At 39.1% G+C, this 13,080-nt stretch overlaps 1 protein-coding gene across 2 annotated transcripts in view; it reads right to left on the reverse strand.

Annotated features, from left to right (window-relative positions):
• LOC137265586 (phosphatidylinositide phosphatase SAC2-like) overlaps positions 1–13,080 on the reverse strand; it is a 345,091-nt gene that overhangs the window by 54,932 nt on the left and 277,079 nt on the right. The gene's annotated exons all lie outside the window — the stretch shown is intronic.

The following is a 13,080-nucleotide window of genomic DNA, read 5'->3' on the forward strand; positions in this document are numbered from 1 at the left end:
CAATGAGCATGTCACTGAAAACATGGTGCCAGAATACAAGCAGACTCTTCCACAATGTCAAATATTATTCTTTAGACCAGTTCACTACAAGTAAAACAAAATATTTACCACAAATACAAACTGCAACCATCAGCCCTATAAATCTGACGACAAACCAGTGAAGCACACATACAATCTGTACATTTTACCTGTAGTGTTATTCTTTACTAGAGTTACCTCCCTTCCATCACTCACATCACTGTTCAGGACAGTTCACTGAGTATCAACAACTTTTTCTAAGGTAAATGAGATTTTTCTAAACCAAGATCACTGCACACAAACCTCAAATACCTTCAGTATCTTAAACATTAAATCTTCGATGGGCATTTAGAAGCTGGGAGAACACAAAGGTTTAAAACTTTTCAGGAAAACGACTTATTTATTGTGTAAAAGACATGTATAATGACAATACTCTGCTACTTCTTGCTTCTTCATCAGATGAAGTAGTCTAGAATGGTTGTTAGAAACAATAAAGCAGTTGTTTACAGCCATTAATAGAGCCATGTTCCAGCAGGGGAAAACTTCACCGAAAATTGCACTCACGAGCAGAATGAAATTGGGGACATTTACAGGACTCACCATCCCTTTAATGACTTACTAACCTGCTGCCCTTTAATTTCCTTGACACAGCTTCATGTAATATGAGGCAAGAATTATTCCCTGGAGAAGGCTGAACTTTTGTCACCGAGGAAGCAAATTGAGATAGAATTAAAATAGTTTTGACATGAAATCACATTGAAAGTTAAGATACGTGTCACATTTGCCTGTAGGACAAAGAGCATCGCTGTCAGTTTATCTCTACATATTAATGATTGTAGCATCAATCATGTCCTACTGATTTCTCTCTGGGGACCGACTGATCGGCTACTGACTCTCGTCTCCTGCATAAATGATGGATTCTGGACCATTTGTGTTCCACATGTCTTTTAAAGGGGCAAGGATGATTTGATTTTCTAAAATAACAAACTCTTCTGAAAAAATAACTTTCCATGCAATATTTCAAATACAGATCATGAGTAACTTTAGTGACATTTGAAGTAGCAAGGGTGAGTGCTAATCTTTGACTTCAGGTGACAAAACTTCATCCTTAAATGGTGCGTGTATTTTCTGAGTAAAGCACTCTGTTTGCTGAGAAAACTGACTTGAGGAGTGCTTAATGAGACCATTCAGGAAAAATGTCAATTTGCAGTTCATTTCTTGTTTAACACTGACTCAGCAATATTCTATCCACACAAAGGAGGTCTATAAATGATCAAGTCTTTACCAGACAAACAGGATCTGCTTCACTCAATTGGAACACTGACATATCAACCAAGTCAGCGAGCCTAGCAACCAAATGACAAGCATTTGATTGGTGAAGACCAATTCTAACGAGTGTCTTTAGAAGTTCAAGTTGTAGAACGTGTGCCTGCCAATTAAATCTTACGTTATATGTGCATGGTATGGAGTTAATCAACATATACTTCAGACTAACAACTTATACCATTTTTGGGTCACAGGAAAAACATAACTGAAATTTTTTAGAATGATGTAAATATCACATGAATTCTCCCCCTTTAAAAAGTTAATTGACTGCAGACAAAAGAACTTTTCCAGCTTTCCAAATGTAGTTTTTACAACCTGGAAATAAGAGGAAATGAAAAGAAATATGACCTTTTGTCCTTTGAAACTGACCCCTGACCCCTGACCCCTACTGTCTAGCCATCACAATACATCAAAACAAGCATCAATGCTGATCAGCTAATCAGACAGATGTAAAATATTCATGGGAGTCACAGCCACTAACCATTGCCTCAGATGACAATATTTCAAAATTGATAACAACACTCTTTCATAATGTCGTTCTATCACAGGGGACCCAATCTCTATCATTGGCAATAATGGTTTGAAATCATCATAGACAAACAGCTTTGGAACCTGTAACTTCACAGCACCACCTCAGATGCAATCAGCTCATGATGCTAGGAATAACCAAAATGGGAATTGATGGGGGAAACGTTTCTAGAGCTGATAAAAATTTATTTCTAGTTTTGTCAGCTGGCCTCAGATGAGAGTTACCTCCCTTAATTTTACCTAGTCTGTCTCACAGTCTGGATGAACCAGACTATTTACCCTTATTCCCGGCATTTTTAGAACCCATAAGGGCCAAGTTTAGACTTTCCAGGGTTCATAAAATTCTGATCTCCCCGGGTTTCTTTTACATTTAGTTTACCCTGAATATTCAAAGTAAATTTAAGCTTACGACAAATTTTCATCCTTGAATATTACTGTTTTTTATGTACTGCTGGATTTTTTTCTAAATTGCTAACAGCTGAATGTATGGTGTAAATCCTGCAGCAAGCAAATGTGCTATAAGTCACCAAGGTACCGAAAGTGATCTAACTTCCGTTGTTGGAGTAGAGGCTACAAAATGTCCGAGTCCCGTGATGGGATTCAAACGATGGACCTGCCGTTCTGAAGTCAGACACCTTGTCCACATGACCAAAGAGGTTAACCCCGTCAGCAAGCAGACAAGGTAAGGAATTGCCATCTGTGGGATGACTCCACGCCCTGCTACATTGGCAATATATAGCTTTGTTTTCATATTGTATCGCCTCATAGTTAAAATGTTTTAGATTTACATAGTAGTTGGATATTCATATCTGCTCATGAAGACTTAGAAACCTCAAAGGGTGTGCAGCTTCTGGATTTCAAGCACGGACCTTCTGATCCTAAGTCGCATGTCTTGTCCCCTTGACCAAAGAGATCAACCATGTCAGCAAGCTGACAAGGTAAAGATGTTATCTGTGGGATGGCATGTTAATAAATTTCGGCTTAAACAATCAGACAAAGCTGCTACAGGTGCATGTTAAAGTTCACATGCAACCAAAATAACATACATAATTACAGTAAAACAGAGGCTATACTGTTCGGTCCACCAGCCAGGTTGAAAAATTGTCGCTTTGATCATCTTCAGACCGGGGACATTTCCATCCCTTTCTCCACTGCTGTGAGAAATCAGGGAGTATACTTGGATAACAGTCTCTCCATGAAAATTCACACAAATCAGCTGTGCAAAACTATTCACTATCACCTCTGTAATATATCCAGCATTCGCCACCAGCTCCCCCAAGACACCACTGCTCCGCATGTTCGCTCCCTCATTTTGTTTAGATTGGACTATTGCAACAGTCTGCTCACAGGTGCCTCCAAAATCCAGATAAGCGCCTGCAATCTCTCCATGAAAGAATTGATTTCAAGATACTTACTTTCGCTTACCAGCGTGTTAACTCCATGGCGCCCTCTTACCTATGTGATCTTCTCACACCATACACTCCTGCTCGTGTCCTCAGATCCAGTAACAAACACCTGCTGGATCCTCCACCATTCAACCTCAAGACATTTGGTGCTCGCTCTTATGCCTCTGTTGCAACTGCACTATGGAACTCACTTCCACCTAAACTACGTGCAGCTCCATCTCTTCAAGCTTTCAAGTGTAACCTCAAAACACACCTTTTCAGCTGATACAAACCGTAACTTTCTCGAAGCTTGTATTTACGACCCTTTTACTCATGTGACTTTTGATATGTTGTTATTTTTAACTTTGTGTGCGCATTGAGCATGCCCCTAAGTGGCATGGAGCATTGTGCAGTATAAGTACCCTCATTATTATAACACAATTATCACTTATTCATGACTTATAATATACATTGCAGATAGTGAAAAAAAAATACACAAAATTATAAACATACTATCGTGAATGAAAAGTGCAGTATTTTGTACTTAGGTTTACTTTCCTCAAAACGAAGCACCCAGGAGACCAAACCAGGTCAGGGTGTGTGGGTGTGCACTCAAGTGTAATGAAGACTTTAATTGGCTGGTTCCTTTACCAATACGCAGAAGGCTCATTATGTGTAGATATTATCTGTTTGATTGGCATATCAGAAGTATGGGATTAACAAGGAAGTTAGATCTTTTATGGATAACAACTTCTTTTATTGTGTATGATGCAACCTTTCAGTATGGATTCATGTACCGATGTCAAGCAAGAGTGATAATGGTGTAAGAATCCATTCTGAAATGTCGCACGTGACCTTCAATAAATTTCAACCAATCAGTCAAAGAAAATGAAAGCCACCGGTTACCATTAATTATTACAGCTTCCTAAAATACACTGTTGCTAAGAAAAAAATTTGTGAGATTTCAGATTATCCAATGACAGGAGCTGACCCAGATTGCATTCCTCTGTTTCATAACTAGTTTCATTGAATACTGTCATATGATAATGCTTCTTTCTTGGTTTGTTTGTGTGTTCTTTAATGCATCTCTCAGCAATTCTCCAGCTTGGTGAAGTAAGTCGGTCAATATGTAGATAAATGTCATGGCTTCCACGTATATTTCTGATTCTATAAATCGTTCTTATGTCACGTACACAATGTGATAAGCTTGCTTTTGTATTCTCCTACCTAGATGACGATATGAGTCAGATGAATCGAAGATGTTACACTTTCTCTTTCTCTGGTTCCCTGGAGGTAAAGACAATGGGTTTCACTGTCACTATTTACACAAGCATTCCTTTGTATCACAGATGGTATTGTTCTCTTTATCAACTGTTTGAAGCTATCACAAACAAATTTCAGCATGTCATTAATTTGTCATAGGAAAAATTACCTTGTTTTGGCTTAGTAGTTTTCTTCTGGTTTTGACATTTTCAATCAGCAATGTCAGCCTGTCACTGAACACATAAACGTAATGATTTTATTCAGTGTTAATGGCTCGGTCTCCATAAGTGAACAAATAACGAAAAAAATAGAAATGAATTGACTTATCCTGCTGCAAAATCCATATGGCAGCCTCGTGATCAGAGACAACAGGAACATTTTCTAAACAACCTCTTTGAATCAATCTGGTCTCACAGCAGACGTCTGATGTCAATGCATGCACCCTTGAAAGACAGAGTGTGTAATTTTCTGTTACATGAGCTAAAGGATCAGTTTGGTAGTGAAAGTGTTCGCTCATCATGGTGAACACCTAGGTTCAGTTCCCCACATGGGTACAATTTGTGGAGCCCTTTTCTGGTGTCCCCACAGTGAGATTGTCCTGGTTTTTGCCTGATTTTATGATTAAACATGCTTTTCTGGACATCCTATTACACATACTACAAACGCCCAGTTAGACCGATGTGGGTTATTTCAACATATGCTATTTGCAATTGTGTAAATTTTAGGGATACAGAGTAACAGCCTAAGAACATTTTTTTACTGTTTCATCAGTACTTTAACACTTCTCAGTGTGCCGATTCCAGAAAGGATTAGTCAGGTGCCACTGTTGGAGGCTCTGTTCACTATCAGTGTCTTTGCTTAACATTTTGGACCAGTAGAACGTCTGCAACCCATGCTTGTTGTAAGAGACAGGGCCAACTACCAGGATCAGATGGTGGCTTGCAGACTTGATTGACACATGAAACTGTATCTCAGTGCCTAGATCGATGCTCATGATGTCAATCACTGTACTGCCTGGATTTAAATACTGGAATCACTCAACCCAACCAAAGTACAAGGTTTTGTACTTTACTGATATAGTGTAATCCCAGATATAACGTGTGTTACTTTTCAATTTTGAAATTGTTTACTGGCATTTCAATACACTATCCTTCTATCAGAAAATATAACAACAATGTTTAATTACCATTAAATATTGGAGCTTGTCAGTATCAATACATCGATGAAATGTTCAAGGCATGCGACAGGATGTCCTGAATTTTCATCCATGTTTAGTTCTTTAACCATGACCTAAACTGCAATAACACCTTTCTCGGAACCACTCTACCACACTAATGACACAAGACCCCCATATTATGGCCCATTGAATCAACTCTTCGGGAACAGTAAGACAGGGTGCAATCATACATACTTTAAACTTCTCCTACAACCTATCATTTGTAGCTGAGTGGGTGACTGTGTTCATCGGCCTGATTCCGGAGTTTCTAGGTCTTCAGACCTTCCTGGGGCACTAGGATAGCCTCAAGGTTAAAGCATCTGCCTGTCATGCTGAAAATCTGGGTTTGATTCCTACACATGGGTACAATGTGTGAAGTCCAATTCTATGGAGTTTCCTGCTGTGGTATTCCTGGAATGTTACTTACAGCAGCTTAAAATCAAACTCACTCAATCATTCACCTTGCAATGAATGGGTACCAAGTGGGATGAGAATGTTAACATCATCATCATCATCATCATCATCATCATCATCATCATCATCATCATCATTGTAGCTATCATAGTCATCTTCATCTCCTTCCTTTCTTTATCAGTGTGTCTTCTGAAAGTCTGACACCATTAACCGGGTCAAAGACCCTCCTCTGTTAAAGTCTCAACGACACCCATTTCCCAATCAGGCTGAAGCCAATTCGGAGGTCATCCCGAGTGATGGTATCCCTGCCAGTTGACTCTATCATACACACTGCCAGACGAGGGAGCAAAATTATCACAGAAATCTATGCACTAATTAGGATAGCAACACACTGAGGTGAATGCTGGCTGTGGTTTAATCAGGAGAGCTCATCTACTTGTGTACACATTAATGCCTGATTTACACTGCCCTCCATATTGCTTCTCAACAAGAAATTACCGTAATTGCATATGCTGGAAGGAACGTCACATTGATGATAGCGTCTGGGCGATATCCCACTCGGGGCCGTTTATTGCTGTTCAGGGGTCACCAGTAGCATTAGTTTGCTGGTACTGACCTGGTCAGTGAGTTGAATGTTCATTTAAAAAATGCCTCCTTTACTAATTTCTGTTTGTTAAAACATACTGTTTTCAGATTAAAATGGTTTGTTGTTTAATGTTGTGCAACTAAGCAATATTTCGGCTATATGACAGCAGTCTATAAATAATTGTGTCTGGGACAGACAATCCTGTGATCATGAGCATTGATCTATGCAATCAGCTAAGTCAGCAAGCCTGACCACCACAGCCTTTTACCAATTGAGGGACAAAAGATGGTATGGCGCCAATCAAGACGCCAATAGTGTTTCAACAAACCATACATTTTGGATTCGAACCTAGGACTTTAAATAAACCACAGGGTTACCCACATTTAATTACAAGAACAATCTGCAATATTTTGCTTTGTAATAAATCACTAAGCTATCCAATGCTGATAATGTAACGAACAAGTTGTGAAATATCTGATCACAGGGAAAGGAACATTCAGGAAAGTCATCTCAAATTGTCAATGGCAAGAACAAACCTTGCCTTAAAAAAATATGAGGAAGGACATCCACCTCATCTTTTGTCACTATGAATTAGTCATAATCTGGGTTATCAACTTCCAATTGTACTTCGAACCAACTGTGATACAAGAATAATCTTTAAAGTACAGCAAGTGACAGTGTAGTTTTACGCTGTTTTTAGCAATATGCCAGCAATATCACAGTGGAGGACACCAAAAATGGGCTTCACACATTGTACACATGTGAGAAATCTAACCCGAGGCTTTGGGGTGATGCATGAAGACTTTAACCACTAGGCTACTCTATTGCCCCTGATTTTAAACAACACATACTGTCACTATAGACAAATCAGGTTCTATCATACATTAAATAACAAACAAGTGAAACCAAATCATTTATAATGATTAAGTGAGGAATGTCTCACAGAAGTTATCATTTCTTATTGCCTAACATCTGTTAAGCTGTAACTTAAAAGTCAATTTCTGGTGTCCCCTGCTGGGATATCACTGGAATATTGCTAAAAGCAGTGTAGTGCCAAATTCACTCACTCACTATAACATTAAAACTGCTATACGCTTCACTGACAAAAATGTCAATTCTGAAAACAAAAAAAATATTAAAAATGTTGTTGATAATAGATAACACATGCTGTCAGCAGAGAAAAATCAGCATCAATTTTCTCGACAAAACCAATTCCAGTCAGAGCAAAACAGTTGAGACAATTATTCTAAACACTCGTCAGGTAATGCCAGGTGACATCTGGAAAGCATATTCAAAGATTCGAATTTGCATATCACTCTCAGCAATATTCCATCAATATGGTACCACACTTTCATCAGAATTCTGCTGACAAGAATTACAACATATTGGGTCATTTTCAAAAACATTAAAACAAACAAAATTTGCATCAATATGAAAAAAAAAATCGTCTCCAGTTTCTGCACATGACACAACTGCCTGCTGTAAGTTCAATGTGACATGTGACAATTAACATGTCACACATATGTCAACACACTGGCATCTGTATCCTAGACAGGCCAACACAGTAGACAACATCAGCAGCGTGAACATCCATCTCAGTACCAGCTCTACGATGGCTGAATGCAAGCAGCAAACTAATTAATATTTAGGGGTCTGGGGCCTTCATCGGAGACAAAATATGTGTCCTGCCTCAAGAGATACATATTCCAGGGAAAGGAGAAGCAAAGCAATGTCTAACAGCCCCACAATTCATGTCTGTCCAAGTATCCGTCTTCCTAATTTTGCTGTGGTGGTTTAGTCTTCGTGGCAAAAGCGTCCACTCGTCATGGTCAAGACCTTGACATTGCTGGAATATTGATAAGAGGCATAAATCCTGCATTTGAAATACCTGTCAGCCTGACCATGCATTAAGGGTTACAGTTGTGCCCCGTTTATCCGAACCTCAGATATCCGGAAAACTCGCCTTCCGAACGAAAAAATGCCTTAAAACGAATTCACAACGTTGTAAAATTACTCACCTGTCTGGAAATCCGTTTTCCGTAACCATACGGTCACTTTCATATACAAAACACTAGATTATTTTCAACATGGACTGCCAGATGTTCAAATTCACCTGCCTAATGGTCTGGTTAAAATTCAAATCATTATGACTTTACCAGTTGCAATTTAATCATACTGAGTGAATTAGTATTTTATGTGGGCAGGTAAGTTTTGGTCAGGGCTGGCAAGTGTTAGATCTAATCAGAACTGTGGTCTGACTGAATTCAGGGGGAATTTCATACCCTGATAAAACCTGCTCAATCACTTGCTCACTCCTGATACTGTGTGCCACCACCCATCCTCACCTTAGCATTGTTGATCTAAGTGTTGGCTTGTTATATGATATTTAGCTCATGATGATAATTAGCTATATGATGCTGGTCTGAAAATAACAGAGGATGATCAGGATATGATGATAATTATTAGAAAATGTTTCTGGACCAGACAATCCAGTGATCAACAGCTTCAGAATGGATGCAAGTGGGATACAATGACATGTGTGAAACAAGTCAGTGAGTCTGACCACCCAATCCCAATAGTCACCTATAATGACAAACATGGGCTGTTAACCCGCATCTTCATGGTTAGATTTGAAAGAAGCTGTGAACGTAACTAGAATTACAACTCCATGGCACTGCATATGAATGCAATATCTAACAATGAAATTTCACATCATGAATGATCAAAACGCTACACAAACAGGGGGAAAAATCCCATGTACTCCCTGACTTGGTTGACACGTTATCATTTCCAAAATGAGTAGACTGGTGCTCATGCTATTGATCACTGGATGTCTGGTCCAGACTCAAACAAGTAAACAATTTCCCTGAAAACAATATGATGGCAATGTCAGACAACATCATGCCAAATTATCATGAGTTTTCTCAACTTGTTAAGTGTTCTGACGTGTACCCATCAGTGGGGTATTCCAGAGTCGAAACGCCCAAGATCTGCTGATATAGTGCAATTCAAGAGGCACTTCTGGCAGAAAATATCAAGAGCAACCAAATACATATGGACAAGTTAACAGACAGTTTGTTGTACATATATCACCTTATGGACATTCCAAAACTGATATTACATAAACTTATCACAGTAACGTTACGCTTTCACCATCAGTCCCCTAATCTTTTGTTGATAACATATTTAATTAGACAACCCTAAGAACACACAGCCATTGACATGCACTCCATATATGTTCTGTTGGATTTGTCAATTCCAATTTAGAATTTGGTCGAGACAATCCAGTGATTGACATCATGAGCACCAATCCATGTACACAAGATTCTTGCTTGTTTGTTTGTTAGTTGACACTGCAGCCGACATTTCGCTAACTATATGACGATGGTTTGTAAATAACCTAATTTGGGACACACAATCCTGTGATTGACATCATGAGCATCAATCTATGCAATTTGGACACTGCTAGTTGCCCTCTAGGGACAAGCATCAGTTGCAGTGGATCAGTTCTACCCTGGATCTTCGCAGGTGTAGATCTGAAGCTGAGACAACAAACTTCTAACAAAGTCACAGTGACTATCTTACAAGAGTATCGGTGGTTATAGATCCTTAATGAAATCAAGACAGGGCTGACCACTATGAGGAGCTAGGTCCAATTCTAGCCTTAAATCCCCAATGAAGGTTATCAGCAACTCTTCGATGCTAACACAAAGGGAGAATAATGACACATTGATAAGAACTTATTTATCAAACATGAAACAAGTCATAAAGATATGTATCTCGTATACACCATCAGCCAGCCTGTTTCTAAAAGAGTTTGTCACACTCACGCCATAGCTTGTCACAACAATGACAGGTAGTTAGAGTTATCTGCCCCTTTCTTGGCTGAATCTGAAATAGGAGTCTACATAGTCTGTAAAGATCTGTCATTCCTGTTTGATGCTGTCATTATTTTAGTTACTTGACCCAGAATTCAGCAAACAGATTAATAAAATACCTTAAGATCAATTAAAATCAATACCATGGCACCTGTCAAGGATATTAATTTTCTGACTTGTCTTCCATATCTTTGAAACTGAACTCCAAATACAAATATGGGTAAAATTTCCAATGCTTTAGCAAGTCTTGTGTTCATCATTTGTGACATTGTTTAAGGTTCAGATATCGTTCTTTTTGAAGATACATATTTTTAAACAAAGTAACCTTATTTCTAAAGACATAATGGTTGTCTAGAGGGGATGATGAGTTTCATTTTCCCCCTGGAACATCCAACGGTCTACAACTGACAGCTGATTGCCTTCAATAATGATGAATACTGACACCTTTCACAGTAGCACCCATGTGAAAAAAATGTCAAAACATAGAATAGCACCTTTGGATGAACTGACTGATCCCTTGAACTCTCACTGATCGATATACTACATACCTATCAACTGAGTCTCACTGAACGATATACTTGCAACACACCAAGCAACTAAATCTCATTGATTGATATGCTACACAACAAGCAACCAGCTTTCACTGATTGAGTTACTACACACTAACCAACTAACTCTCCATGATTGATGTACTACACACCAAGCAACTAACACTCACTGATCGATATGCTACACACCCACCAACACATTCGCATTGATTGATATACTAGTTACAAACAAAGCAACACTCACTGATGGATATACTACACAACAAGCAACTAACTCTCTCTGATCGATATACTACATACTAACCAACCAACTCTCACTGATCGATGTACTACACACCTACCAACGAACTTGCACAAATCAATAGTCATCATACAGACAAAGAGCCTGGAGACAAACCAGGGAACGGCTACGGGAGCACCCCCAAATGTGAGGGGGCATACATATTAGGTATAAATCCAATATCATACAAGGACTGAAAGGTCAACTCTATTGTCGTGCAAGTAAAGACTGGTAACAGAGTGATAAAGAATTTCCACTTTCACAATGGATAATGTCTTTTCCTACTGAGTGTTTGCCTTTCATTGTTGCCTTGTGTGAAATATAATTTGATAGAAACCAGCATTCACGTTTGTGTGATCTGATATGTAGGATAATGTACCTGTCACTTCCATGGTCCTGGACAAGAAATCTCAGAGGATGCTGCTTGTGGTAGGGTGTGTTTGTGATGCAGGTCTGGAAGAAGTGCTGGTGTAGAGAAAGGAGTGGGGAATGATGTAAGCAGTTTTGGTAGGTGTTGGGGATATGGTGAATTTAGGTATGGTTTTTGTTTGAATAGTGTTAAAACCCTCTCTGCAATTTGCCAGCTGTATGCCTATAAATAATCAAGTTTGGACCACACAACCTAGTGATCAACATCATGAGCATCGTATACCATAACTGTGATACAATGACGCGATAACCAAGACAGCGAGTTTGACCACCCGATCCTGTTTATTGCCTCTTGTGAGAAGCATTGGTTGCTGGGGATCTATTTGAGTTTCAATTCTAGTTTACCCATGGGGTGGGAAGGGTTTTCATAAATTAGGTTTGGTTGTAATGGTGAGGCACAGATTGGAATTAGTTGGAGGCAAGGTTATTTGCACAGGAGTGTAATTCAGACATGAAGTAATGGATGGTGGATGGTGGTTAGATAGGCACATGAATCTAGGCATCATGTTTTTGGTATAGGCATGTAAGTTAGGTAAGGATTTTAGAGTTGGAGGGTGGGTGGCTATTGCTGTTATTTAAGGAGGGTATTGAGGTTATTGGTTGGTTTGTTGTTTAACACTAACATTCCATAATGTTCCAACTATATGGCAGAGGTCTGTAAATGATCAAGACTGGAACAGACAATCCAATGATCGACAGCATAAGCATCAATGTATGCAAATGTTATACAATGACATGTCAACCAAGCCACCAAATCTATTCACTTGATCTCATCACTTGTTAAAGACAAGCATGGTTTCCTGAAGACCAGTTCTATCCCAGATCTCCGGATCTGACCCAGTCTTAAGGACAAGATGGGTCTAGGCATAGGCTGGGTTTATAGTTAGGGTTGGACTGAGAAGGAAAGTATTACAAGCTAATCAGGAGTTGCCACTGTACGTCTGTGTGGGTGGGTGTCATCTAGACAGGGGTGGGGTGAGTTTGGGATGGGATGGGTTTAAGGGTGGTGTAAACACAGGAGTAGATCTGGTAGGGAAGTTCAGATTGTGCAAGGCACATATCCATGACTGTTATTAAACAAACTGAATATTGCAGTTTTAACTTTCTTCTACTGCCTACAGATAAAACCTACAGATATTTTTCATTCTGTTTAAGAAGGAGCTCCTGGGACTCCCTCCTCGGAAAATTTCATATGTAAAAACTACTGCA

Source organism: Haliotis asinina, chromosome 15 (genome assembly GCF_037392515.1).
Source record: "Haliotis asinina isolate JCU_RB_2024 chromosome 15, JCU_Hal_asi_v2, whole genome shotgun sequence".
NCBI classification, from domain to species: domain Eukaryota; kingdom Metazoa; phylum Mollusca; class Gastropoda; order Lepetellida; family Haliotidae; genus Haliotis; species Haliotis asinina.